The sequence below is a fragment of the Palaemon carinicauda genome, chromosome 22, assembly GCF_036898095.1.
Source record: "Palaemon carinicauda isolate YSFRI2023 chromosome 22, ASM3689809v2, whole genome shotgun sequence".
Lineage (NCBI taxonomy): Eukaryota > Metazoa > Arthropoda > Malacostraca > Decapoda > Palaemonidae > Palaemon > Palaemon carinicauda.
In genome coordinates, this window is record NC_090746.1 from 44676937 (window position 1) to 44683362 (window position 6426).

The window sequence follows — 6426 nt, forward strand, 5'->3', positions numbered from 1 at the left end:
TGAGTAACGTCTTGAGGCTAGTGCTAATATTAAAGATGGAATATTACAAATTAGTATAGTACACTAACTATTTGGAAACGTGTGATTCGGTAATTGAGTCACTTGGTGGTTGGAGGAAAGAGGAGTCACAAGGATGTAATCAGAGACTACGTAAGATATTTGAAAGCGAAAGGAGATATTTGAAAACTAAACTTAGAGACAATGGATTGTTGAATCAACTCTGTATAATAAATGTGAAATACTGATGTTGAATGTGAGTGAGGAAAAAAGATTAAGGCTATTCTGATTAATTGTTTGTGTAGGGTATCTTGACTTCGAAAAAGCGAAAGGTTGAAAAATGTGGAATATGGTGAAATGAGGGTTCAGGGTGTTCGGTAATGATTCGACGAAGCAAATACTGTAGTCTGACGAAAATATTGTTTAATTCTCGAAGGATGGATAGATGGATGTAATAAAGTCTAGAAGGAATGAGAGGATTTGTTATCAGGGATGCGGGAGATCATGATTTTGGATGCATGGGAATCTCGGAGACCATGTTAGTTTGTTAATTAACATCTGCTTGGTAAAAATGAATGCCATCATCTTTATGCTATTTTTTTTTCCGAAAGTAAACCACAAGTTTTTGATATTATTGGATATATTGAAAATACATACTATTAGTTATGTAAACATATTTGGCGATAAATTAACGAATATATATATATATATATATATATATATATATATATATATATATATATATATATATATATATATATATATATATACACACACACACACACACACATATATATATATATATATATATATATATATATATATATATGTGTGTGTGTGTGTATATATACATGTTTGTATATATATATATATATATATATATATATATATATATATATATATATATATATATATATATATATGTATATATATATATATATATATGTATATATACATGTTTGTATATATATATATATATATATATATATATATATATATATATATATATATATCTATATCTATATATATATATATATATATACATATATATGAGTGTGTGCAAGAATATTTGGTATTTACATTTCTGTTGTATGAATAATAATACAATAAATAATATTATAAGTATTTCCTGCATCATAGAGTTTCAAAGGGTCCGGGATGATTGAGGGTGTGGGGGGCCAGCTTGTTGGAAACTAAATTTATATATAAATTTTGTCTCTGAATTATGTATATAAAGAAATTTCTTATCAAATAGAATATGGATACCACATACCCGTTGTTCAAAAAAGGAAAACTTCCACTTATAGTTAGAATTCTAAGGAAGCTGGTTTGGAAAGGATACGGTGTAATCCAATTTAAGAGGCCGATGACGATAGCTTATACACAGGATAGTGTTTTCTTTCATAATGATGGGAGACTGGAAATACTGTCCCTCGTGAAAGTTGTTGTTTATAGTTTGCTAAAGGGGTTGTAAGTTTGCGCCAAGTTCCAACTTCAAGATATTTACCTCTCCTTTGTGAAAATTGTAATAATTGGGGCCCAGGTATATCGTATAGTTAAAGGCATTGTAAGGAAGGAAGGTGTTAAAAGGTGAAATAGTTTAAAATGACCTAAGAACTTCGTCAATATGTTAATTTGCATTAATTGATTCTTGTGGACTATCCAGCTTTTCTTGCCTTTCTATATTAATTTCTATTAAACTATCACAATTACTGCATTTTTTTCATATTAGATGTAAACGTTCTGCCCGCTTCCTTGCTTTAACTCGTGGTTTTTTCTTTACTGTTTTCCCCTAAAAGGCTGGCCTTTATTTTTCATCACTCGTAGTATACAGTATTGATCGGAAAGATTCTACTAAAATATATTTTGGGTTCTCTTTTGTATAGATTTTATTAAGGATTTTCATTCTAGTTATGTTTTTTTTTTTTTTTTTTTTTTTTTTACTACTACTTCTCGCTCTTTCGTATCTTCGTGTCCTTCTTTGCTCGTGATTCTCTAGATATTTAAAGTGAAACACTGATGGCTAACATTCATAACTACTGATGATGTTTGACTTCCCTCCGATTCTTTGAATGTAAAGACCTGATATTACTATTACTGCAGGACTACTTCTATTGCTGCTGCAGCTCTTGGTCCTAGTGTAGAACGACAAATCTGTCTTGAAACACCTTTTGCATATCAAATAAACCTGTAACCGTATGTTAAATCAAGGCCATTTTGAACCAAATCCACTTTCTTCCTTCTTTTCTCAATGCACTCTCTCTATTATCTAATTCTTATCATATAGAGATATTTTTGCATTGCCGTTGTAGACTTTCTCTTTCTATCCTGAATCAAACGATTCTAATCGTCATGCGTAATGAATTTAGAGAATTACCTTGTATTCTCCATTTACGAGAATTCATTATTTCCTTTCATTCAGTTTGATTTCAAAGGTTAATATTTTATTTGAGAATCATTTCTCCTTTTATGAAAGAGCAAAATCATAAAACGGGTTGGATTTATTCCAATGAAAAACAGGGGAAAGTAGCTTTTCTTGCCTTTCTCCATCCAACATTTACATCGAACATTTTGTATTTGTATGCAAGTGGGATGTACATCAGTGAAGATGTATGCTCCTGTTTGAGGTGTGTATACAAGTATGTATCGACCCAAATATGTTGGAGAAATAAGTATCAGCATCTTTTTAATATATATATATATATATATATATATATATATATATATTGTATATATATATATATATATATATATATATATATATATATACTATAATACATACATATATATATATATATATATATATATATATATATATATATATATATAGATATATATATATATATATATATATATATATATATATATATATATATATATACTACATACATATATATAAATATATATACATATACATGTATATATATACATATATCTATATATGTATATATATATATATATATATATATATATATATATATATATATATATATACTGTATATACTGTATATAATGTGTGTATGTGTATATTTTGAATGGCAAATAGTTAGAAATAGGTTTTACCCTTTGCATACCTGATAATTTTCAATAAGTGAAAGTAGGTGCTTTTATGCAAACAGATGACTCACTAGTTTACAAACTCGTATACAGTTAAGCATTAGGATGCGGACTACGCTCTTCCTAAGATATAAGTTTGAAAAGATTACATTACTGTCTCATTAGTTGAATTCTATTTTTTTTTCTTTTCGGGGCTGGGGTGCTTGAGATTCACATATTTGTAAAATTGATAAGTTATAGCTTTTTATTTAAAAAGATATCACATTTCACTCCAGTTCATTTCGAAAAACAAGAGTTCACTTACGTGATGGATATATATGTACATAATCAAATTACACTCATGGGTCAAATACATACAAACTTGGCATTCTTAGATAGGAATAGATAACACGTATAGAATAAATTGTAACGCAGCATTCCACAAGAATTGCATTTAAAATACTTGCTCGGAGTGATGAAGTAAAACCCCATAATGTAAGTGTTAGCACAATTTTAGTGCCAAGGTGTACCTTCATGCTATAGGTATTTCCATTTTGCTCTTCCAACCTTAAGGTCATATAAACTTTTTTATCAGACAGTATTATGTTATGTCAAACCAAAGACTGTATATTTCAAAGACTTTCTACGTACTAACTTGACTGGATCATCACTAGAATTTACCAGTATTTGTTGTACTGGTTATTGACGTTTCAAAATTAAATCACTGAATGAAAGTTTTTGTGAATAAAAAAAATATAAATTACAAAATTAAAAGGATTTGGAAATACTTTGAGTTAGCAAAAGCAAAAAACGATAGAATAGAGAAAATAGCATAGAATTGACTAGTTCTTCTTTGTAGTTAACGATCTAGATTTAGATTTTCTTTACTTTATCAAATATGTAGGTTACCGTCGATGGGAAGCGTCATCCGAAAAAAATAAATACACCTGTGACTTCACTAAATGATGTTTTCTTGAATACAGTTTTTTGTAGCCATACGAAAAATATTTTCGAAGGCTTTCGTTAATTTCTGTAAATTTATAACTACCAACTCCTTTATTAGCTAGTCACTGCTTTCCATCCCCGTGAACTGTTCTAGATATGTGTACTAAGATCGCTTATGACTATAAGCAGATCACATTTGGTATTAAGAACTATATTCAATAAAATGATTGTTCAGGAAAAACAGTAAAAAGATATTCGTCAATTACCATATGCCCTCATGATGTGTGTTTGATTTTTTCTATTATTTTTCTTAAACATCAAATCCTTAAAAGTATAGGGTCTTGAAGTGTTTTTTTTTTTTTTATTGTGTTTGCTGATTATAATTAAACTTATTCTGTTTTATAGTTTTATTCATGACAGTAATGTTCACTGCTTCTTACTGACTTATGCTTATTAATAGATTACTGTAAAATAGAAAGCTCAAGTAAATCATGGGTATTCAGAAATGTACCTCGTCAAGTAATGATAACGAAATATATAGAAAATATTGATCAAACTTAGTACATGCTCGTATGTAAGTAAGAAATAGCAATCTATATTAGATTTTCAATTTATTCTGGTCAGATCTACAGCAAAACATCCAACATAGATTTTCAAAAATTTTGTGATATCGGTGGTTTGAGGATTGATAACGGTAGTAAAGACAAAAATCGCTTCTATGTTTGTATGTGGGATGTGCTGTGTATTAGGCTAAGATCATTGAAACTTAATACATAGATGTATCATATGTTACAAACGTTTACGTTTTAAAAGTAAAATCATATCGCAAAACAATATTGAAGTTCATTTTGCATGGCATTTATTCTTCTACTTTTTGTGGTGGGTTTAAACTTTTGAAAAGTATTCAATCCGATCCCCTAGAAAAAAAAAAAAAAAAAAAAAAAAAAAAAAAAAAAACTAAGATTTATACTTCAATTCAGCACTTTGAAAATCATTATTCGTTATCAGATATCAAATTTTCACACTTTAAGATATATTTGAGTTTTTCAAAGCTCATTGAATGTAATTAATGTTCTTTTTCATTTTTTTTTTTACAGATAATCACAAAGTAAAGAATTCATCAAGATGGCCTCTCCTTAACTCAAGAAGGAAATTATTCTGCCTCTTTTTGATGAAAGTAAAAATATGGTAATCAAGGTTCTAAACATGTTTAGCGTCCCTTTGGTTAAAATATCCATCAGTTTGAATGCCTGGATTGGGTTCCTTATTTTATATCTTACCGTTTTCTTATCCTAATTACTAGTGGCAGCAGAAACAAGGCTCAGAAAACCGTTATTGAAAAACTGCGTGTTTCCACTCGTAATGGCATGGATGTACATGGCATCCGCAATGCTTGACTGTTGACTGTATTTTGGCTGTTAGAGTAGACTACGTAATCGACAGTTCCAAGTCTTTGTACTTGATTTTCTTCGAGAGATTTTGTAAAAACCTCAAACAACTCGGCACAATTGCTCCATAAACATTTCCTCTTTCAGTTTCTGCTGTCTTATAAAAAAGAAACAATGAATTCCAACTGTAACATACTGTAGCGAATATCATATTTACTACATCTGTCTTGCCTAGTAGCTCCTGTGAGGACTGAAAATTAAGTGTTAATATATACAATATGTAATGCATGTGGTGTGGTGCGCTCGTGTGTATTTTTGTAAGTAGCCCTGCCTCTCCATAGCTGGAATGTGGCACAAAAAATGTGAAAGTAGTTTGGTCCTATGTTTTAGTAGTAATTCATTTCAGTATTTTTTACATTTTGTGCATTATAGTGCATCACTTTCTCCTTCAATTGGTGTTATTATTTGCATTTGTATGCGCATTATTTAAGAACAGTATTAGTTCAAATTTTATAATACTATACCATTTGCAAAAAGGGGATCAGAGCTCAGCCAACGTTAACAGGAAGGCTGAAAGGAGTATGGCAGAGGCTGTTGATAGATTATGACGGATGAGTCAACTCAGCCATCACTATATTTACAGTCTCTATGATGAATTTAGGAACACTTTACGAGATTATAGGAAAGATCAACGGCAGACTTGAATTATCATAAAGGAGTAAAGAATATTAAGGTTCTTTTAACTTAGTATGTATTGTTGAGTAATGAAAGATTTCAATTTCAAAGACGTGGGTGGGAAAAGCATGTGGTACTGGATGAATCAACATAATTTCCGTTCAGAAAAAAAAGGTTAAAGTACGTCATGAACATTGTACACTAAATGAAGACAAACTGTTAGATATTCGTTGCCCCTAATTTGTATACGAGAAATTTCAGTAATCAATTAAAACTTTTCCTGACGTAATTAGTCTAGTTGCACAGAGCAAACTCTTAGTCTAGAGCAATATATTTTCTTTCAAAAGAAGCACGGAGCCTCCGTTTCAGAACCCGATACCAGTAT